The following is a 25,161-nucleotide window of genomic DNA, read 5'->3' on the forward strand; positions in this document are numbered from 1 at the left end:
ATATATAAAACCCTATGTTATACTATGAATGTTAGTTATATCATAGGAACACCTAAAAAACTATAAAAACATATATAATATGCATAGATGATCTGAAATAAACCAAACATGAATAATACCACTGCTGTCCCACAAATTAGAATGTTATTAATAATAAGGCTATTAGTATGTAACCAAATGAATACAAATACATTATAATTTATAAGACCTAAATTTCAGCTCTGATTTAATGCTAACATGATCATTAAGCCCAGGTGGAACAGTGGCATTTAACTCTAACTGCCATCTAGCTTCAGCCCTAAGAAGTTGATTAGTCCAGTCACCCCCTCTGATATCTTTACCTACTACTTCCAAAATACCGAACTGAAAAAAATGTTCAGGAAAAGATTTAATATGTTTAAATAATGCATTCTTTTCATCATGTTTAGAAATATTGTATAGGTGCTCATAAATTCTCCTACATAGCTTCCTTTCCGTCTTTCCCACATAATAATGCTGGCAGGACTGGCAAACTGCTAAATACACAACTCCAGAGGTATTACATGTTCCTATCCTGAACCTAACTTCAATGTTATAGGGACCCAAAACCACAGAAGGGGTGCAAATAATGTGTTTGCAATACTCACAGGCACCACACTTTGTAGTCCCCCTTTTATTAACTTTCTTTATCTGTCCACGGTTATCCAATAGACTTTTTAAATTCCTGTTTACCTTATAGGTGAAAGAGGGTTTGTTACCAACACATGTCCATAAGTCCTGATTACACTTGAACATATTCCAATTGTTGCTAATGGTATTTTTAACAAAGGCTGAAGTTTCCCCCTCGATCAACACCATAGATTTTGTATAATCTAACCTATTATTATTCACAACTACAGGGGTAATCACAGTGGTACCAAGTAGTGGTTTAAATCTAAAACCCCATTCATTAACCACCTGTTCCTTAATATCTTTTACAAACTTTAAAGGGTACCCCCTCGCTCTAAACATATCCATCAATTTATCCGTTTCAAAAATAACAGAATCAATGTCAGAACACATTCTTACTACTCGAACCATTTGGCCCTTCACAATATTTCTCTTAACATAATAAGGATGACAACTAGAAAAGGCCAAATAGTCATTGGAAAATGTTGGTTTTCTATATATACAAGACTGAAAACACCCCTTATCTGAATGTTTGTACAATAATACATCTAGATAATTGATATTAGAGAGTCCGAAGGAACCAGTAAATTTGAAATACTTACATTTATCATTTAAAAACTCCATAAATAATTCATGATAACCATCTTTCTTCCATAAAATAAATAAATCATCTAAAACCCTAAGATAAACCAACCATTTATCTGAAAAATTACTCCGAAAAATAAAATTAATTTCCCACTTATACATAACTAAGTTAGCAAAAAGAGGGGCACAGCTATTTCCCATGGCTACTCCAACAACTTGCCTGAAAAATTCCCCTTCAAACATAAAGAAATTGTTTTTTAAAATGATTTCCATCAAAACCATAATGAAATTAATCATAGTGTTACCCAGGTCTGTCTTTTCCAACAATGCCTCATGGAAGAATTCTAAGCCCTTCTCATGGGGGATGGAGGTAAATAAATCTACCACATCAATAGTGGAAAAACACACTTCATTCTCATAATAATCATTTTTAATTCTTTTTAAAAAATCCCAGGAATCAATCAAAATATGGTCGATGGGAGCCAAACTTTTCCTAACCACCCGATCCACAAAAACCCCTAAAGGGTATGTAGCACTGTTGTTACCAGCAACAATTAAACGGTAAGGTGGATCCCTCATGTTTTTATGTGGCTTGGGAATCCCAAAGGCAATAGGGATAGTAGGTAGTTTGGTGTGTAAAAAATTATATATTTCTTCATTAATAGCACCTTGAAATAAAGAATCTTCTAATAATAAACTAATCTTCCTGTGTGATATATTTGTTTCGTTCCTTGACACACATTCGAATCTAGTTTCGTCCTGCAACATGCTAGAAATTTTGTTGTTATAATCTACCTTATTTACAATGGTCATGCCACCCCCCTTGTCAGGTTTCATAAACCTTAAATTGTCATTGCTTCTCAGCTGTTCCAAAACTAGTTTCTCAGTCCTGGTTAAATTAAAATATTTAATTTTGTGAGTCCTCAATTTTTGGTATATCTCCTGACTACATACTTTTTCAAAAGTATTTAATAAAGGATGCAGAGGGGGGTTAAAACAACTCTTCTTCCTCAAACAAGCATTTGCCCCACTAGTATTAATCTCACAAGGAGAATTCTTATATAAAAAACTCAAATTTAGTTTCCTTACAAAGAGCTTTAACTCAGTTAGTGTATGACTAATATTAACTTTTTTAAAAGGTACAAATTTAATTCCTTTCATGAATAAATGAAACGTCTTCATTAATACTAATCCCTGCATAGTTAATAGTCATAGTTAGAGATGTGGTACTAGAACAAGTAGTTTCAAAGGGTATTACATCTGAATTAGATGGTTTGCTCTATACATATGAAGGTTTTAAGATTTTTAACTGTGCAGGGATTAGTATTAATGAAGACATGTTTCATTTATTCATGAAAGGAATTAAATTTGTACTTTCTAAAAAAGTTAATATTAGTCATACACCAACTGAGTTAAAGCTCTTTGTAAGGAAACTAAATTTGAGTTTTTTATATAAGAATTCTCCTTGTGAGATTAATACTAGTGGGACAAATGCTCATTTGAGGAAGAAGAGTTGTTTTAACCCCCCTCTGCATCCTTTATTAAATACTTTTGAAAAAGTATGTAGTCAGGAGATATACCAAAAATTGAGGACTCACAAAATTAAATATTTTAATTTGACCAGGACTGAGAAACTAGTTTTGGAACAGCTGAGAAGCAATGACAATTTAAGGTTTATGAAACCTGACAAGGGGGGTGGCATGACCATTGTAAATAAGGTAGATTATAACAACAAAATTTCTAGCATGTTGCAGGACGAAACTAGGTTCAAATGTGTGTCAAGGAACAAAATAAATATATCACACAGGAAGATTAGTTTATTATTAGAAGATTCTTTATTTCAAGGTGCTATTAATGAAGAAATATATAATTTTTTACACACCGAACTACCTACTATCCCTATTGCCTTTGGGATTCCCAAGACACATAAAAACATGAGGGATCCACCTTACCATTTAATTGTTGCTGGTAACAACAGTGCTACATACCCTTTAGGGGTTTTTGTGGATCGGGTGGTTAGGAAAATTTGGCTCCCATTGACCATATTTTGATTGATTCCTGGGATTTTTTAAAAAGAATTAAAAATGATTATTATGAGAATGAAGTGTGTTTTTCCACTATTGATGTGGTAGATTTATTTACCTCCATCCCCCCATGAGAAGGACTTAGAATTCTTCCATGAGGCATTGTTGGAAAAGACAGACCTGGGTAACACTATGATTAATTTCATTATGGTTTTTATGGAAATCATTTTAAAAAACAATTTCATTATGTTTGAAGGGGAATTTTTCAGGCAAGTTGTTGGAGTAGCCATGGGAAATAGCTGTGCCCCTCTTTTTGCTAACTTAGTTATGTATAAGTGGGAAATTAATTTTATTTTTTGGAGTAATTTTTCAGATAAATGGTTGGTTTATCTTAGGTTTTTAGATGATTTATTTATTTTATGGAAGAAAGATGGTTATCATGAATTATTTATGGAGTTTTTAAATGATAAATGTGAGTATTTCAAATTTACTGGTTCCTTCGGACTCTCTAATATCAATTATCTAGATGTATTCTTGTACAAAGATTCAGATAAGGGGTGATGTTAAGTTGTCAATCTCGCCTTCATTCTTGCTGGATGGGTTCGGAGCCGATCCTCGGCTCCAACTCGGCACTTGCTAAGCTTGAGAGTCACTTTTACCAGCTCGAGGCAGCCCCATATCCCATGATGCAAGGCGGTAATTACCCAGATCTCGTTTGCCGCTTCGCTGATGAGGTCCTCCTTTTGCCAGCTCCTGGTAAGTAATTGTTAGTCAGAATATTAGACGCCCCATCTTTATTATATATCTTATATATTCTTATATATCTTACTGTATTTGTGACTTTACGTATTTTTAAGGGTCTCTAGCTTAGTGTACTGTTTCCCTAGTTTATTTCTGTCAGTCGGGCCTTAAGTCCTCCCCCATCCCTTCCTGTCAGGGCGTGTGTGTGTGAGTGTTTTTCTTCCTTTTTAGTTATTTTTGGACTGTGTGAGTAGAGTGTCTTGTGTAGATACTTACCATGTCCAAAGAACCGAGGGTCTCAGGCTTCAAGAAGTGTGACTCGTGCTGTCAGAAAATGTCTCTGACAGACGGTCACACTTCTTGTATTTACTGCCTGGGACCTCTCCACCTGCAGGACTCCTGTGCTATTTGTCACTCCTTCAGCCAGAGAGTCCTGCAGGAAAGGAGAAACAAACTAATTTTAAGAGGCTTACTAAAATCAGAGGGCTCCCCTGCCAAGTCTGCTTCGGGTCAGTCCTCTAAGACTTCCAAGGCCCAGGCTTCTGCTTCTAAGCCTCCGGCTCTGGCTCCGATTCCTTTGGAGTCAAGATCGGCTCCGGCTGGAGCCGATACTATTTTGACTAAGTCTTCGGCACCGGTGGCTATCGGTGCCGATACTTTAACTTCCACATCGGTGTCGGCTCTGACCGGCTCCGTCCACCATGCATCTAAGGTATTGTTATTGGCACCGACCGGCTCCGATACCCTTGTTTCCATGTCTGTGTCGGCTCCGGCTGGAGCCGACATATCTTTGACCAGGCTTGGAGCCGATAAGTTGTCGGCTCCGTCTGGAACCGAGGGTTCCTCGGCTCCGATGGCTTCAAGAAAGAGATCTAGATCTCCCTCGTTGGAGCCTATCCTGTCGGCTCCAGCCTCACCTCTTCTTTTGGAATGGAGCCATCGGAGCCGATCATCTAGGTCTTCCAGGCTCTCTGACCATGACTTGGAGAGAGTGGTTAGTAGATTATTAAAGTCACAGGCACTAGCCCAGATGCTCCATAGTCCGTCTCAGCAGACAACTACTAGTCCACACCCTCTGCAAATTCCTCCTTCGACTCTCCTTCAGAGTTCGGAGCCGGAGACTACTGGAATAGTTACTGCTTTGGCTGCGGAGCAGATCCCACCCTTTTCTGCTCCTTCAGCTTCTACTCCTATCTCCTCTTTGGGACCTTCCTTGGAGGGATCCGGTGGTTGGGCTTCCCTGGTCTGCTCTGGGGGGGGGGCGAGTGGCATCGGACCCTTGTCCGACCCTGCTCTCCCTCTCGGAGCTTCGGCCTTGGTTAGCTCGGCTCCGACGTCTGCCTCGGAGCCTTCCCTTTCTGTGGGCCCAGGACCTCCCGTGTCTTCGGAGCGGAGTCTCTCGGGTCTCCCTGGGAGGGGAGCCTTCGAGGTGATGAGGAGTGTGCTGGCCCCTGTGCTTAGTCAGCAGTCTGTTCCTCTAGCTCCTCCCTCTATGGTGCCTGTAGATATCTCTTCCCACTCTCTTGCTCCCGGACCGAGAGATCCATCGCCTCAGGTTTCCCCACTGGGAAGAACCCCCTCTTCTGAGGATTCTCCTGATCCATCAGGAGATCCCCCGCGTAAGAGGACTTGTAAGAGGAAGCACCTAGACACCCCTGAGTCTACAACTTCAGATACCGACTTGGATGAGTCGGAGGGTTCCCCAAGATCCCCCTCTGAGGATGTCTCTTTCTCAGACATCCTAGAACTCCTAAAACAGAGGGGTAACTGGCCCTCCATTAATCCCTCCGAGGATGAGTCGGTATACCTAGAGGCCTTTGGATCTCGACCCTCCACCTCCTGGGTGTCTCCGCCTTTCGACCCCCTCATGGAGGTGATAGCTCGGAAGGCATGGGCATCTCCTGATTCTGTGGAACCAGTCCCCAGGAGGCCTTCTAAATTTGTTACAGCCCCCACCGAGAAGCAGTTTCTGACGAAAGGTGTCCCCGTTGATGCCATGGTGGTGGCAGCCGCCACCAAGAAGGAACTTGCAGATCCTTCCATACCAGTCCATCCTCCTAACAAGGATTCTAGGACCATGGACAGGTATGGTAAGCGGATGTTTTCCTCAGCGACCTTTACCATGCACTCGCTGAATTATTTATGTCACTTCACCAGACTTCAAAGGGACATCCTTAAAGAATTAGGTGAAGTAGTACAGGATCCTTCAGCGGTAGGGGCTCAAGAGAAGATTGCCTCTCAGCTAGGAATCCTTAACTCCATAACTAACTCCTCCATGTGGCTCATTTCTTATGCGGCAGATGGAGCGAGTAGAGCTGCAGGCACAGGAGTGGCTGTTAGACGTCAGTCCTGGATGCAGCTCTGTAATTTTGCAGACCCCTTTAAGGCGTCCTTCACAAACTCTCCCTTTGATGGGTCAACATTGTTTGGCCCTCAGGTGAAGGACACGTTGACCAGGTGTGAGCAAGACGGCAAGACTCTTTCTGCCGTAGGAGTCCATTTCTCCACCCCTTCTAGGCCTTACCCCAAAGGGCAGAAGTGAGTGAAGATGTGGTTCCGGAAATCTCAGGGAGTCATGCCGGACACACGTGGTCAGTTTACCCCCTGAGGCAGAGGGGGTAATAACAATAGACGCCACCCTAGGGGCAGAGGGGGTCCGCAGAACCAGGGCAACAGAGAGTCTCTCTCTGACAAGCCCTTCCAGCATCCCTGAGGTGTTGCCCGACTGTCCACCCTTGGAGGCAGTCGGGGGGAGATTATTGCTGTACCCAGAAGCCTGGTTGTCCCTCTCTCAAGACAAATGGGTACAGTCGATCATATCCAAGGGTTACAAGATTCCCTTCCAAGAAAGTCCCTTCCCTCAGAGAAGTTCCCTTCCAGACGTTCCACCCGGTCTAAGGGAAATTGCAAAATTAGAGGTTTCAAAGCTTCTAAAAAAAAAGGGCCATCCAGCCAGTTCCCACAGACCATTTAGAGTCCGGAATCTACCCAAGGTTCTTTTTGGTTCCCAAAAAGACGGGAGACTGGAGACCAATATTGGACCTCAGCAGACTCAACAAGTCGGTGAAAAAGACGAGATTTTGGATGGTCACACTTCAATCGATTTTGCCCTTCCTGGGCAAAGACAACTGGATGTGCTCAATAGACCTTCAGGATGCGTACTACCACATAAAAATCCACAGGCGCTCCAGAAGGTTTCTCCACTTTTGGCTAGGGTCCAGTCATTTTCAGTTCAGAGCCCTGCTGTTTGGTCTCACTACAGCCCCCAGAGTGTTCACCAAATGTATGGCAGTGGTCACGGCTCACCTGAGACGTCAAGGATTCCAGGTGTTTCCGTATCTCGACGACTGGCTCCTCTCAGCCACCACCAGGCATCAACTTCTCCAAGCCAGAGATTACACTCTTCATCTCTGCAGTCAGTTAGGAATTTTGGTCAACTTCGAAAAGTCCTCCTTATTGCCCTGCCAATCTATTACTTTTATAGGCGCAAATCTAGACACTATTCGGATGTCAGCAAACCTAACAAACCAGAGAATCCTAGATATTCAAAACCACATTCGGATCATCCTTGCCAGCAAAAGAGTGCATGCCAGGCTGGTCCTGAAAGTATTGGGCCTCATGGCAGCTGCCATCACACTTCTTCCTCTGGCCCGTTTTTACATGCGTCTCCTACAATGGATGCTGTTCACCCAGTGGTCCTACCAGCAGCTTCCCATGCGTCACCAAATTCTGGTGACACAAACCTGCAAGAACCATCTATCCTGGTGGATTTCCTCTCCCCAAATCCATCAGGGCAGACCTTTTGTTTTCCCGGCCCCGGTAGCCACGGTCAGTACGGGTGCCACCCTGATCGGGTGGGGGGGACATTATCAGGGCAGAATGGTTCATGGGACGTGGCAACCATTCGAATACCACCTGCATATAAATGTCCTAGAGATGAGAGCAGTGCTTTTAATGTTGCAAGCCCTCATCGACTTTCTTCCCCTAGGAACGATTGCAATTCACACGGACAACATGTCCGTAGTGTGGTATATCAACAAGCAGGGCGGAACCAAGTCCTATCCCTTGTGTCGAGAGGCTCTCAGACTTTGGCAATGGGCGATCTCCTCTCATCGGTTTCTGGTAGCAATGCATATCCCTGGGAAAACCAATATATTAGCGGACAGATTGAGCAGAGCTATACTCATGCCTCATGAGTGGTCTCTCAAGCAAACTATAGTGGAAGAGATTTTTCAGAGATGGGGCCCCCCATGTTGCGACCTTTTTGCTACTCCCCAAAACAGCAAATGCCCAGACTTCTTCTCTCTCTTCCCACTTCCGGGCCATCCCCCCAGAGAAGCTCTTACCCAAGATTGGCCCCAGGGACTTCTTTATGCCTTTCCTCCCTTTCCATTGATACCACAGGTACTCCAGAAAGCATCCGTTTTGAGAGCCAAAATGATTCTCATTGCCCCTTACTGGCCTCGACAAATTTGGTTCCCGTTCCTTCATTGCCATCTCTTGGTGCAGCCGTGGCATCTGGACCCAGTGCCAGACCTTCTGACCCACCAGTCGGGTCAGCTGCATCGGTCCGTTCTCTCTCTCAACCTCACAGCTTGGTTACTCCACTTCTGTCCTTAGCCAGGCTTCCTATGATTTCTAACCCTGTTAGAGACATCATAGTAGCTTCTCTTAAATCCTCTACCAGGAGGGTTTACTCTAGCAAGTGGAAACGTTTCTCCTTTTGGGCGAAATCTAGGAACATAGACCCTTTTACTGCCCCTGTTCATGCAGTCTTGGATTTTCTAGCGGAAATTTTTCACTCAGGTTCCTCATCTTCCACAGTCAAAGTTCAGTTGGCAGCAATCTCGAATTTTCATGTCGGGTTTGCAGACCACAACATTATGTCCCACAAGCTTTGTAAAGCCTTTCTTAAAGGAGTTTTCCTTCTAAAGCCTCCTATTAGGAATCCTCCACCACAGTGGGACATAAATCTAGTGCTGACATCCTTAATTCTTCCCCCTTTCGAACCGGCTGCTTCATGTTTTTTAAAGTTTCTTTCTTGGAAGACACTCTTTCTGGTCGCCATTACCTCGGCTAGGAGAGTGTTGGAACTTCAGGCCCTCTCTGTTCGTCCCCCATATTTGGTCTTCCACAAGGACAGAGTATCCTTGAGAACTAATCCATCCTTTTTGCCCAAGGTTGCTTCTAAAACTAATCTAAACCAATCAATTGATCTTCCTGTATTTTTTCCAAATTATTCAAACAGGGCGGAACAAAAATTGCATTACCTAGATGTTCACCGCCAACTCAGATATTACTTGGACAGAACGAAACAATTCAGAAAGTCTGATCAGCTCTTCCTTTCGTACGCTGAAAACAGAAAAGGTCTCCCTGTTTCCAAAGTGACCTTATCCAGATGGCTGTCTTCTACCATTTCTGACATTTATCAGCTTAGGGGCAAACAACTGAGCTCAAAACCAAAAGCACATTCTACAAGAGGCCTAGCCACTTCTACAGCCTTTCAGGCCAGGTTACCTTTAGATACTATTTGTGCAGCAGCCACATGGGCCACTCCTCATACCTTTGTTTCTCATTACAAATTGGATTTGGCCTCCAGGGATAGGGCAAGCTTTGGTTCCACAGTTCTCAAGAGTCTGTTCCATTGAGCCACCCAGGATAGAGGTGCTAGGGACGTGGTCCCATCCAGCAAGAATGAAGGTGAGATTGACAAATTAACAATTAGAAGTTATGTACCTACCATAACGTTCCATGTTAGTTGTCTTCTCTTGCCTTCTTTCTTGCGTCCCTCCCTCCTGTCCCCCTTGCCTGGACAGACCTTGATCTCTGTTTTTCTCTGGAAGATTTTTCTTCCTTGGACACCAGTTAGTTGGCCTTGATTACCTGGTTTCCCTTTTCAGCCCTTTAGGCTAGTTGTTCCTCTTTCCTTAGTGGAAAGTTTATTGTTAGCCAGTTTTCCTCTAGATACCAAACGAGATCTGGGTAATTACCGCCTTGCATCATGGGATATGGGGCTGCCTCGAGCTGGTAAAAGTGACTCTCGAGCCTAGCAAGTGCCGAGTCAGAGCCGAGGATCAGCTCCGAACCCATCCAGCAAGAAAGAAGGCGAGAGAAGACAACTAACATGGAACGTTATGGTAGGTACATAACTTCTAATTTTCAGTCTTGTATATATAGAAAACCGACATTTTCCAATGACTATTTGGCCTTTTCTAGTTGTCATCCTTATTATGTTAAGAGAAATATTGTGAAGGGCCAAATGGTTCGAGTAGTAAGAATGTGTTCTGACATTGATTCTGTTATTTTTGAAATGGATAAATTGATGGATATGTTTAGAGCGAGGGGGTACCCTTTAAAGTTTGTAAAAGATATTAAGGAACAGGTGGTTAATGAATGGGGTTTTAGATTTAAACCACTACTTGGTACCACTGAGATTACCCCTGTAGTTGTGAATAATAATAGGTTAGATTATACAAAATCTATGGTGTTGATCGAGGGGGAAACTTCAGCCTTTGTTAAAAATACCATTAGCAACAATTGGAATATGTTCAAGTGTAATCAGGACTTATGGACATGTGTTGGTAACAAACCCTCTTTCACCTATTAGGTAAACAGGAATTTAAAAAGTCTATTGGATAACCGTGGACAGATAAAGAAAGTTAACAATAGGGGGACTACAAACTGTGGTGCCTGTGAGTATTGTAAACACATTATTTGCACCCCTTCTGTGGTTTTGGGTCCCTATAATATTGAAGTTAGGTTCAGGATAGGAACATGTAATACCTCTGGAGTTGTGTATTTAGCAGTTTGCCAGTCCTGCCAGCATTATTATGTGGGAAAGACGGAAAGGAAGCTATGTAGGAGAATTTATGAGCACCTATACAATATTTCTAAACATGATGAAAAGAATGCATTATTTAAACATATTAAATCTTTTCCTGAACATTTTTTTCAGTTCGGTATTTTGGAAGTAGTAGGTAAAGATATCAGAGGGGGTGACTGGACTAATCAACTTCTTAGGGCTGAAGCTAGATGGCAGTTAGAGTTAAATGCCACTGTTCCACCTGGGCTTAATGATCATGTTAGCATTAAATCAGAGCTGAAATTTAGGTCTTATAAATTATAATGTATTTGTATTCATTTGGTTACATACTAATAGTCTTAATATTAATAACATTCTAATTTGTGGGACAGCAGTGGTATTATTCATGTTTGGTTTATTTCAGATCATCTATGCATATTATATATGTTTTTATAGTTTTTTAGGTGTTCCTATGATATAACTAACATTCTTAGTATAACATAGGGTTTTATATATATATTTTTTTTCTATTGTATTTATGTGAGAATATTTTTAAAGCAACATATAGTATGCTATTGTTTTATCCATCACACTATTTTTTGCAGTTGGAATTTCCACTTTAAGGACAGATCATTTCAATTATTGGTCATCAGTTTATCCAATTATGATTAAGGTTTTTATATTTAAGTGTTGGTTTTGTATGTCTTTTATGTATGTTTTGCCTTTTGGCACAATTTTTTGTAGATGCTTATCTACTAAAATCGACATGCCCTCTAACTTACTATCCCTGCTGACAACAATTGGTCTTAGTGGGGTAGAGTCTATATTTTTATGGATTTTGTGTATTCCAAAGATCCTACTGATCTTATGATTATTGTTATTTATATTTCTTTTCATTTTCTTATCTATTCTCCCCGTGTAGAACCACTCTTCTATGCATGATTCTATTAGTGAAAAACCTTTCTTAATTTCTATCATACCCACTGGTATATAGAAGTTGGAATCTGATAACATTTATTTCATCTTTTTTTCATAATCTTCCCTGTCCATCAAAACCATTGCCCCCCCCCCCTTTGTCAGCCTTGAAAATAAGTATATTGTCATCATTTAGTAGAGCATCAAAACTTTCTTTTTCTTTCTTTGTTAAGTTGTAATATTTAAACTTAGTGCCATCTTCTAACATTTCTAATATCTGTATCTCACACACATTGAGAAACATTTCCAACTCTTTACATAAGGGTGGATTATAACAGCTTGGTTTGTAGGACTCACACATATTTTGTTTTTTACTTCCCAACAATAATTTGAGATTTAATTTTCTCACATAGTCTCTTAGTTCATTAATGATAATTAATTTATTGGCTCTTTGTGCTGGAGTAAAGTTCCATCCCTTGCTTAGCACACATCAGTCGTCATGAGAAATGTTTTTGTTACTTAAGTTGATGATTTTAAAATTAACACTCTTTATGTCTTCCATTGCTTTTGATGATAATTCCAATCTTTCTTGAGGCTTTCCTGCCCCCCAGTTTTTTTGCGACTGTTGTTTGTTATAATTTATTTTTTCATTATATCCATCCGCTGTTACTTGAGCCCATGTTCTCTTATGATTGTCTATTCTCTGATATACTTCTATGACCTGTCTATTGTCATCTTTCACAGATCCTTTAGGATTTATTTCATCATTGCTAATTTTTGTTCTACCCACATCTTTAATTTTGGGTCTTACTGCTGGTTCATTTAAAAGTTGTTTCATTTCCCCCACTGTATTGACATGAATATCTGCCACAGTTTGTATGTTGTTTTTATTACCCAGTCTTTCTGACCTTCTTAATATACTTGTTTCTTCTTCAACGGTACTACTGTCTATTTCTTGCTCTTTTTGTGCATTATTATTGACACTAGTTTCCAGTCGAAGCCCATATGGAGTGGCAATGCTATTCATATATTCATTCCTGTCTCTTTGAAATTTCTTACTTTTCCTCTGGCACAGTTCATCATTCAATTTGTGTAATTTTTCCTGTATGAGAATAATTTTGCTGTTAAAATTATCTCTAGAAGTGTTGTTTTTGAGAATATCATAATTACTTTTAACTTTCACAGTTAGTTCTCCGATTTTATTAGTATTGACTTCATGTAGCAATTCCATATACTGTAGCCCTGCCCTTTGATTTATATTTAGCCATTTCTCTGTAAATTCTTTGGGTAAATCTTTACCCGCTGGTAAATTCTTGACTCTTAGTCCTTTTGGGACTTGCTGCACTTTCAGACTGTTTTCAAAAAATAAATTATCCCACTGGAGACGCTTGACTAATAGCAAATCTTTTTCTAAACCATTGAACTTCGCTTGTATGTCAAAACCGGTGTTTACATTTATTTCCGGTTCTGCATTGTTCTCAAATGAGAACGGATTTGACGGCGGTGCTAGACAGCCTCTTAAGATATCTTCTTCATTGTCAATAGCACGGTTGATCAAAAGAAAAAATGCCAGCACCCAGGAGGATCTGAGATGAAATCTTTATTGAAAAACTGAAACTAGACCGGTTTCAGCACAAGGCTTTCTTCAGTAGTAAATTTTCAAAGTGTCAAGGAATCATCAGCTTATATAGCTTCCATGAATTAAGGTGTAATGACATCATTTCCTGTGGTCAACAAAAACCAAAAAATGGTTAATAAAAGCATAATTGTTGTAAAAACCATAAAAGTTGTTAACATAGGAAATATAATGATGGTGTTAATCAACTCCTGATATTTCATTTATGTTCATGAATACAAACCGAAAACAAATATAACTGGTATATGTTATATACCTATAAATAAAGAACATAATGATTAATATACAGAAAAGAAAAACCATCATGAATAACATAGTGGGATGGGAAAGTGATCAAAAATGATCAAAAATAATAAATGATCAAAAAATTAATCAAATAAATAATAGTAAATAATGATGTCTCCAAAGAGATAGATAAATGTATAGTTGACTGGGAGATGCTTGGAAAAACATAAATCATAATTTATCATTCAATCCCGGAGGGAAAAGCCCCCCAAGTTTAATAATCCATCTCTTCTTTTTTGTTCAAAATATCATGCCACCCTGCTTTAAATGATCGATTACCAGTTATACGATCAATGATGGTAAATGAGAATTTAGCAGTGGAATGTTTAGTGGTATGTCTATATAATGCATTAGTAAGTCTTTGGTTTCTGATGTCCCCCAGGTGTTCAGATATCCTTATACGGAACTGCCTTGATGTTTGTCCAACATAAAAGGCCTGACATGTACATGTGGCGAGATAGATTATCCAATCTGAACTGCAGTTACCAAAGAATTCAATGTTATGAATTTGTCCAGTATTTTTACTAGTGAAACTGGTGGTTTTGAAGATGTAGCTGCAAAAACTGCAGTGGCCACAAGGAAAGATACCTGTGAGTTTGTCCCCTGTAAGTGTCCTTTGTGTGAAATTATCATCTTGGAGCTTGTTCTTTTGTAATGTGAAAAGAGAGAACCAAGCATTTTGCCCTTCCTATATGAAAAGTAACAACGTTCCCCTAAGTAGTCTTCCAAAAGAGGATGAGAGTTGAGTATGTTCCAATGGTTGTTGATAATATTAATCAAGTTCCTACTGTTCCTGCCATAGGTGGTAACAAATCTACATGAATCAGTGCATTTGTCTCTCTGACCTATATTATATTGTGAAAGGGAATCCCTAGGTTTATTACTACTGAAATTAGCTGCAGAGTTGATAATCTGTGGAGAGTAACCCCTGGACAAAAATCTGTTAGTTAAGTCCGCCTGATATGTTGTGAGATCATCTTCAGAAGAACATATTCTTTTGATCCGCAGAAACTGAGATTTTGGTATATTTTTGATGATATGTTTAGGATGAAAACTTTCTGCATGTAAAAGGGTATTGTATTGTGGGAATTTTCTGTGAACAGAAGTTTTAAGTGTATTATCAGATTGTCTTGTTAAATGGACATCCAAAAAATGTATTTCCTTCAGATGATGTTCAACAGTAAATTCAATACCCCAAATGTTCCCATTTAGATGTTCAATAAATTCCTGTAGGTATTCATGACCTCCCTTCCATACTAACCAGCAGTCGTCCAGGTATCTTCTCCATATATCAATTTCCGGTAGGTATATGTTGTGCATTGGATCATAAATGATGTGTTCTTCAATGTAACCCATAAAAAGATCTGCATAGATGGGTGCAAATGAGGCACCCATGGCTGTACCTTGAAGTTGCCAGTAACAATCTTGTTGAAAGTAGAACACATTTTTGGTAAGAATGTGTTCAGCCATGCATACTAGTAATGTATTCATTCCCGGGGGGTACATGTTGGATTTATTTAACCAAAACTCTAAGGCCATAAGACCTGCCCAATGCGGAATACTGGTATATAAAGATGTTACGTCAAGGGTGCACATTAACCATTCTGGATCCAATTGAGATTCTGAAACAATCTGCAGGAATTCTGTGGTGTCCTGGATTCTAGCTCAAATAGATGGTAACAGTGGTTTCAATTTTTCAGTAAGAAAGACGGATAGGGGTTCAGTGAGTGACCCAATACCAGATACAATGGGTCTGCCAGGTGGCTGATGAATAGATTTATGAATTTTAGGTAGTAGGTAGAGGTATTGTTTGGCAGGATCGTGAACCATCAAATGTGCTTTAGTTTTATCTGAAATGATACCAGCTTCCACCGCTTGCTCCAAGAAATTCTTAATTTCTAGTTGAAAACTGGGTGTGGGGTCGATATCCATTTTCATGTAATGATGATGGTTGGATAGTTGCCTATAACCCTCATCTTGATAATAATCATTATCCATAACAACAACCGCACCACCTTTGTCAGCGGGAATAATAACAATGTCTGTGTTATTCTTAAGTTGTTTGAGAGCTAATTGTTCTTTCATAGAAAGATTATGAGGCATAATATAGGTCAGAGAGACAAAGGCACTGATTCATGTAGATTTGTTACCACCTATGGCAGGAACAGTAGGAACTTGATTAATATTATCAACAATCATTGGAACATACTCAACTCTCATCCTCTTTTGGAAGACTACTTAGGGGAACGTTGTTACTTTTCATATAGGAAGGGCAAAACGCTTGGTTCTCTCTTTTCACATTACAAAAGAACAAGCTCCAAGGATGATAATTTCACACAAAGGGCACTTACAGGGGACAAACTCACAGGTATCTTTCCTTGTGGCCACTGCAGTTTTTGCAGCTACATCTTCAAAACCACCAGTTTCACTAGTAAAAATACTGGACAAATTCATAACATTGAATTCTTTGGTAACTGCAGTTCAGATTGGATAATCTATCTCGCCACATGTACATGTCAGGCCTTTTATGTTGGACAAACATCAAGACAGTTCCGTATAAGGATATCTGAACACCTGGGGGATATCAGAAACCAAAGACTTACTAATGCATTATATAGACATACCACTAAACATTCCACTGCTAAATTCTCATTTACCATCATTGATCGTATAACTGGTAATCGATCATTTAAAGCAGGGTGGCATGATATTTTGAACAAAAAAGAAAAGAGATGGATTATTAAACTTGGGGGGCTTTTCCCTCCGGGATTGAATGATAAATTATGATTTATGTTTTTCCAAGCATCTCCCAGTCAACTATACATTTATCTATCTCTTTGGAGACATCATTATTTACTATTATTTATTTGATTAATTTTTTGATCATTTATTATTTTTGATCATTTTTGATCACTTTCCCATCCCACTATGTTATTCATGATGGTTTTCCTTTTCTGTATATTAATCATTATGTTCTTTATTTATAGGTATATAACATATACCAGTTATATTTGTTTTCGGTTTGTATTCATGAACATAAATGAAATATCAGGAGTTGATTAACACCATCATTATATTTCCTATGTTAACAACTTTTATGGTTTTTACAACAATTATGCTTTTATTAACCATTTTTTGGTTTTTGTTGACCACAGGAAATGATGTCATTACACCTTAATTCATGGAAGCTATATAAGCTGATGATTCCTTGACACTTTGAAAATTTACTACTGAAGAAAGCCTTGTGCTGAAACCGGTCTAGTTTCAGTTTTTCAATAAAGATTTCATCTCAGATCCTCCTGGGTGCTGGCATTTTTTCTTTTGGTCAACCGTGCTTGCTTGCCTGGCACCAGCCTTACTTGCTAGCTCTCTCTCTACATATTTCATTGTTAATAGCGGTGCAAACAGTTTTTCTTTGATTCTTGTTTATGGAATTAACAATACCTTCTTCGTTTGTTATAAACAAACCACTCGGAGTGTCATTTAGCACACAGCCGGCGGAAACAGCTACGCCAATTTATTTATGCAAGGATGGGAAACAGCATACATCTTAGAAAGTGGGTATGCCAAAAATATAATTAAAATGTTGAGATTTATTGACGATATTTTAATGATTTGGAGGGGAACTTGTGAGGAATTAATAATATTTTTGGAATATATTAACAATGTTTGTTCTTATATTAAATTTACACATAATTTTAGCACAGAAAAAATTAATTTTCTGGACCTTACAATATATAAAAAGATGGAAAATTAGTCTCTAAAATTTACAAAAAAGAATTCCAAAATAATATGTATTTACATTATTCAAGTCTATACCCTAATAAGACCAAATGGAATATCGTCAAAGGTGAAATACATAGAATTAGTAATTTGACGGATGATGATCAATTTTTTCATGTTGAAGTTGAAAATTTCTGTGATAAAATGATTTATAGAGGGTATCCCCAAGAAATGATAAAAAATGTTATGAAAGATGAAGTCACAAAAAGGAATATTTCTGAGACTGATCAGTTAAAAGATTTTCCACAGATTTTACCACAGCAGTGGCAGCACAGAACAGTACTGATTCAAATGTGATAAAAAATAAAGTAAGAAAAAATTGGGGAATTTTTAAAGGTAACAGTGACTTATTACAGAAGTTAGGGGATGAACCCAAATTTGTGCAGAAGAGAGCAAAAAATTTTAAAGACTTTTTTCAAAAAAAGTTAAACAAAAATAGAGTTGTTGAAGAAAAAAGAGGAATGTTAAAGTGTTTTAATTGCAATTATTGTCAATTTTTGTATACTGATAGTCATGAAATTTTAATAGGCAAAACTTTGGTACAAATCCCAGGTAGATTTACTTGCAAGTCTAGAAATGTAGTTTATTTATTAATATATACTATAGAATTAAACTACTATAGAATGTAGTTCTGTTTATATTGGTAGAACAGGAAGAGAATTATATAGGAGAATTTATGAACATCATTACGCTATTAATAAAGGTGAAGTCAAGAACGCCATGGCCAAACATTATGTAGATAATAATTGTAAGATTAATTTTAAATGTTTGGTAATTGATTCAATACACCCCAATACGAAAAAGATAAATGTTGAAGAAGAATTGGGGTGGCTTGAGTATTGCTGGTAAGTTAGATTAAATGCATGTTTTCCCCCAGGCTTAAATAGTAGAGAGGAATTTGTAACATATTTAAAAAGAAAGGGACTTAAGCATTAGAATTATGGTGAAATGTTCTTTTAAATGTTTCAATTGAATGCCTTAATTGGTGTTTTTTTATGAAATTGTATATATATGCAGTACTTGCATTCAACCATTAGTCTGAAGAAGTCTCCGTTTTGTGAGGAGATGAAAGCGCTTACTTGTGGTTGATACCTGTTTTTGGCTTTTCAGCTTTTGGAGTATTTGGAATATCTGTGGATTAAACTTCTTTCCATTTTCACTGCCAGCATTTTTTTCTTGTTGGATTTTACGTCTGAAGCATTCTGCTTTTCTAAAGAATCTTTGAGCTTTGCTAAATGGCCGTGGAACCCATCAGTGAAGAATGAAGGTGAGATGGAACAACTCACATGGAACATTATGGTGAGTACATAACTTCTTTTTCTTGCATTTAAGAAAGGGGGTACTAAGAATTAATTTGTACACAAAGTGCTATGATACTACTGCACTGCTGTTTAAAGCTAATCAATTATCAGCAATTGTTAAATATTTCATTTACAGATGCTAAAAGTATGACAGAGGCTCCTACTAGTCCAGAACAATGCAAGTTACCCCTGGCATGCATATATGCTGATGCAGTGTTACACATTGATCACTAAGCAGTACTATTTGAAAGACACATTGTGTATATAATTAGATTTGTTTGCATTGTATGTTATGAAATCTCATTATGTATTACTTGTGCAACTGTTATGTTTTGGGGAAATGTCTGTCTGTGGATGGAGAGTGGTCCATTATGCTGTATACTTTGATAAAACTGTACCGTACACTCAGCTGTTATCACATGACTAACTGCATTCAGCAACACATTTGCTTTTAGAAATTTGTACCTCAAGGTAACTGCATACAGTGCTGTCATGAGATCTGGTAGGATACACTGCTGTAGCTCGCAATATGGTGAAAAATTAAACAGAATTTCCAAAATCAGAGTCATTGAGCACATAAAGAATATTAACAATAATATCCTGAACTATACTTTTGTGGAACAAATCGTATATGCTCAATAGTTTTCTTTTAAATTTTTGAGCAATGAGAAAATAGTAACTTGGATGTTACTGTATGTTTGTACAGGCCTGATATTTTTTGCAGGGAAATATCCACACTTTGAGCTTTTTTGGTACATGCTTAATGTGCATTTTCAAGTACAACTGTACTTGTATTATTTTATTATGCTAAATTAATAGTTTACATTAAGGCAGCACATAAAATTTTGCATGACATAGATAAACTGCAGAACTGAGATTTGCCTGTGGTAATTGTCTTTGTTGGTTTAACTAAATGGAATGCAGTGATGTTACGTCATTTGCTTTGTCAGAGCAAATTATTTATATGGAATTATGTTTATCATACTGATCTTTGCTGCAGTAGCCTTAGCTATATGGGTTATATCCTGCCAAGGAAATATCAACTGGCCAGCTTCCAAAGCTTCAGGGCACCTTCCACACCTACAAAATACAGGTTTGAGTGCCAAGCCCTCCTAAGCTTCCCTGCTGCCAAAGAGAGTGATACTGTGGGTTTTTGAGGATCAAAGGTCGTCTTGTGCTGTGCCATTGTTGGGCAGATAAGTTCTCTTTGGCAAACAAAACTTCCACAGTTTAAATTTAATGTCTAAACTGTTTTTAACTAAATGTTTTAATGGACTGTCACGAGACTTAACTGTTCTTTTAAATGGGAATGCATTTTTTCCTGTCATATTAAAAGTTGTTAAAAGTAGTTGAAAACTGTTTTTCTGTGGATAAAGATGTTTGTTTTACTTTTTGAGACTGGCAAAGTGTATTAAATGGCTTTTTACTATGCTTTTATTGATATAAAGTGACTTTTTACAACTTAAATTTTTTACCAGTTTGTGGTGCTTGTTTTCCCAGGAAAGAGGCACCATTTTGGCTTGACAATGCAACGAAGTGCCAGCTCCATGGTTGGTCCTTTTTCCAGCCACTAAAAGAAAAATTTAAGCAAATAGTCTTTGTCACCACAGCAGGCTAGAAATTTGCCTTAGCCTGCTATGGGCAAAGCTTGTTTCTCACACTACTCATCTTTTACCTTGGATCACTCTGTACCACCTACAGCCACTGTGGGGTTAGGCTCATCCTCTGTGGTTATTGTGGTCCCCTCAGATGGCAAGGGAGAGTCAGACGTGTTGGTCCTGAGAGAAGGAGCAGGGAATCTTTCCTGTTTGTGTCCATCCCTGGGGAAGCTGCTGCTGCCATTAACAACTATGTTTGCCCCATTTTTTTTGTCATAAAGCAACAGAAAACTAAACATATCTGTACCTGCACAAATTTCTCTGGATAGTAGTTTATTATATCTGGCTCAGGGTCTAACTCAGGCAATTGATTCTTCTTATAAGGTGTTTTCTGCTAAAATAAAAAAAATGCCTCTTTTCCTGAAGAAATTCAAAATTCAGAGTCCGGACAGGAAGATGAAGGAACAGATGCAGAGTTTCTCCTCAGATTTCTGCTTCAGATTCAGAGGAGATCGCTGTATCTGATTTTCCCTTTGGGTAGACTATTTCCAGAATGTGTCAGTGTTTTTGGTGGGAGAATTCTCTGCTTTCTTAGTCCATCTGAAAATACTATGAGGTATTGAAAACATTCTAAAACCTTCACCCATTCCCCTAGTGCTGTAGGCATTGGAGGATTTATGTGTCACTGCCTGCAATTTTCCTATTAGTCAGCCAGCTGCCCCTAAAAAGGCAGATAGTTTGTATAAATTTCCTCACTCTTTAAATTTTATTGACATCCCAAATTTGACACACTAGCTATAGAATTAGCTAGTCATACTGCTGGTTATGATTTTGTTAATTCCAATCCTACACTTTCTGACAAGGGTGGGAAATAATTGATAAGTACGGGAAAAAGTGTATGCTTCTGCAACTTTGATTTTCAGAATTTTGAATTGTCAGTGTTGAAGTTTATTTTGACAAATTGTGAAAGTATAAGAATGTTTTATCTGCAGATGTGAAGTTGTTCTATCTCGCCGTTCATTCTTACAGATGGGTTTGGAGCTGATCCTTGGCTCTGAGTTGGCCTACTACAAAGCTCAAGGTCTTCAGACAGCTCGAGGCCAAGTCCCTATCCCATGATGCACCTTGAGTTACCTCAGATCTAGTTTGCTGCTGCAACAGATCAGAGGTTTTCTCACAGCTCGGGCCAGTATAACATAATTTTTCTTAAAAAGTTCATATTTTCTGTCCTATATCTTATATATTGATAATTATAACTTTAGAACTTTAGAACATTAATAGCTTGTTAGATTGTTAGCTTAGTTCTGATAGTTTCTTATAATTCTTTTGGCCGTCATTTTTATAGGCTTTTAGCATTCCCTTTCCTTCTTTGGTGTGCCTTTATATTAATAGCTTAGTAGTGTGTTTTATAAGCATTTATAGACTTTAGAAATTGTGTGTGTGTGTGTGTGTGTGTGTTTATACATTTATAGTTAGCTCACATTTAACCATATAGAGCCCATTTGTTTTTTTTTAAGGGCTACTTATTGTTTATATATTATAGTGTAGTTTAAAATTGCTAAAATTTCAGTGTGTGTGTGTGTGTGTGTGTGTGTGTGTGTGTGTGTGTGTGTGTGTGTGTGTGTGTGTGTGTGCATTCTTTTCTGATAATACAAGTCTGCTTCTGCACAGTTGGATAGTTTCATGGCTGACCAAGATAAAGATAAACATCCCAAGTCTGGATTTAAAAAATGTCCTAAGTGTGGACAAAAGATGTCAGTGACTGACAGTCATATGAATTGTGTCTATTGTCTGGGTGCCTTGCACTTGCAAGAGAGTTGCTCCATCTGCCATTCCTTTTCAAGCCGAGTACTACATGAAAGGAAAAGAAAATTGATCGATAGAGGACTTCTAAAATCTTCTTTTCAAGAAGCTTTGGGTGACCATGATAAAACTAGTCAGTCTCCCAAATCTTCCAAGTCATCTAAGGCTTCATAATCAGACTTGTCAAAATCTAAGAAACCATCGACATTGGCTCCACAGCCTTCGGAGCCAAGCGTCCTGTCTTTTTGGAGCCAATCCCCAGTCCTGGAACTGGTCTCCGAAGTATTAAAATCTCCTATCCTCCAGTCTGCACCACCCTCCATCCATTCATCTCAGTCCTCGATTAGCCTATCCGATTTGGATGTGGATCGTATGGTGCAGAAGCTGCTACAGGCACTGGCATTTGCAAAATTTTTATCAGTTCCCACCCAAGTGGTTTCAGAACCAAAAACCGTTACTCCATCTACTTCTTTTCCTCCTCTGAGCCATACTGGTCCGTCGGAGCTGGAGGAGTTGGACCTTAGGATTGTGGAGCCTTCGGAGCCGATGACTGCTCCAGTCCCATTGGTTCCATTTACTCCGACTTTCTCGGTGCCCATCAAGGAGTCTAGGAGCTGACACTTGCCGGTTGGATCCGGGGAGGATAGTTGGACTGACTTGTTGGTTCCAACTTTGCCTCTCGGGGTCTCAGCTTGGATGAGTTTGGCTCCTACCTCTGGATTGGAGCCCACTGTTCCGGTGCCGAGGGGATCCGTTGTTTCTTCAGATCCAGCGGTTCCTTCTAATCAGAGCAGAGGTGCTTTTGAGGCCATGAGGAGAGTAATGTCCCCCAGGACATCCACAACTTCAGGACCAACTACCTCCTCCCCAAAAGTGCCTGTGTCCACTTCTGCCTTACAGATTCCTTTGAAGTGTAGAGACACTGAGCCTCAGAAAACCCCACTGGGTGGCCCCAGGTCTTCCAAGACCTCATCGGAAGTTCCCACTGATAAGGTTCCCAGGAAGAGAATTTGCAAGAGGAAGCATCTAGACTCCCCGCAGGAGTCTCTCAGATCTGACACTGACTTAGATGAATCAGGAAGGTCCCCACGGTCCCCTTCTGAAGATATCTAATTTACAGATATATTGAAAATCCTTAAGCAGAGGGGTGGCTGGAAGCCCACCAACCCTACTGAAGATGAGTCAGTCCTCCTGGAAGCTTTCAGGTCTCAACCCTCCACCTCTTGGGTGTCTCCGCCCTTCGATGAGCTTATGGAGCTGGTCTGACGAAGGGTGTGGGAGTCTCCGGACACCATGGAGCCTTTCCCTAGTAGGCCCAATAAATTTATTTCTGCCCCTCAGGATAAGTCCTTTCTCACTAAGGGAGTGCCTGTCGATACCATGGTGGTAGTGGCAGCCACCAAAAAGGAGATGTCAGAAACTTCTTCCTCTGTTCATCCTCCTAACAGAGACTCTAGGATCATGGATACATACGGGAAGCATGTATAGTTCAGCGACTTTTGCCATGCATTCACTGAACTATCTTACACATTTCACAAGACTGCAAAGAGCCCTCCTAAAAGAGCTTGGAGATACTCTTCAGGGTACTGTAGCTAAAGGAGCTTCAGACAGGGTTGCCTCCCAGTTTGCTACCCTTAATTCCATAGTAAACTCGTCCATGCGTCTCATCTCATATGCAGCTTATGGAACGAGTAGGGCAGCAGGTACAGGAATTGCTCTCAGGAGACACTCCTGGATGCACTTATGTTCCTTTGTGGAGCCCTTTAAGTCCTCCTTTGTCAACACCCCTTTTGATGGCTCATCTCTTTTTGTGCCCAAAGTTAAGGAAACTTTTACCAGGTATGAGCAGGAAGGAAAGACTCTGTCTGCCGTCGGAGTCTGTTTTTCCACCCCTACTAGACCCTACCCCAAGGGTCAAAGGGGGGGAAAGATGTGGTTCCAAAAAGCCCAAGGAGCCTTTCTGGACACATGTGGTGAACCCCCTTCCAGGGGCAGAGGAGAGGGCAATAATGGAAGATGCTGCCCTCACGGTAGAGGAAGTCCGCAACACCAGGGTGACAGAGATCAGTTCTTTGGGAAGCCCTACCAGTGCTCCTGAAAGGAGGCCTGACTGTCCTACTCTGGAGGCAGTTGAGGGTCACTTATCTTTGTATCCAGATGCCTGGCTAAAAATAACAGACGACAACTGGGTACAAAGTATAGTTTCCAGAGGATATTCTATTCCCTTTGCCATCCACCCTCCATTAACAACAAAAATCCAGGACGTTCAACCCAGTTACAGGGAACAAGCAACAGTAGAGGTCCAAACATTTCTAAAAAAAGGAGTCATCCAACCAGTCCCAGCAGACCAGACAGGATCCGGAACTTAATCAAGATTCTTTTTAGTTCCAAAAAAGACAGGGGACTGGAGACCTATTTTGGACCTCAGCAGACTAAACAGATCTGTCAAGAAGGAGATTTTCTGGATGGTCATGCTTCAGTCAATACTTCCCTTCTTAGGGAAAGACAACTGGATGTGCTCGATAGATCTCCAGGATGTGTACTACCATATAAAAATGGCCAGACCATCCAGGGATAATCTGCGCTTCCAGCTGGGAGCCAATCATTACCAGTTTCGAGCCCTGCCCTTTGGTCTTACTATAGCCCCCAGAGTGCTCACTAAATGTATGGCAGTGGTCACGGCTCACCTGAGACATTTGGGTTTCCAGGTGTTTCCATACTTAGATGATTAGCTCCTCACCGCCACCACCAGGCATCAGCTAATACAAGCCAGGGACACAACTCTTACTCTTTGCAATCAACTGGGCATTACCATAAACACAGAAAAATCTACCTTGTTGCCATTGCAACATATTGTTTTTATTGGAGCAGAATTGGACACCACCACCACTTTAAAACTTCCATCAGAAAGAATATTACTACTTTGTCAGCAAATTCAAAACATCATATCCAGAGACAAGGTTCCAGCATCAGAAGTGCTAAAGTTGTTAGGGATGATGGCAGCTGCAATAATAGTGATTCCTTTGGGTCACATACACAT

This window comes from Protopterus annectens, chromosome 7.part1 (genome assembly GCF_019279795.1).
Source record: "Protopterus annectens isolate FY-2018-M chromosome 7.part1, PAN1.0, whole genome shotgun sequence".
Taxonomy (NCBI): domain Eukaryota; kingdom Metazoa; phylum Chordata; order Ceratodontiformes; family Protopteridae; genus Protopterus; species Protopterus annectens.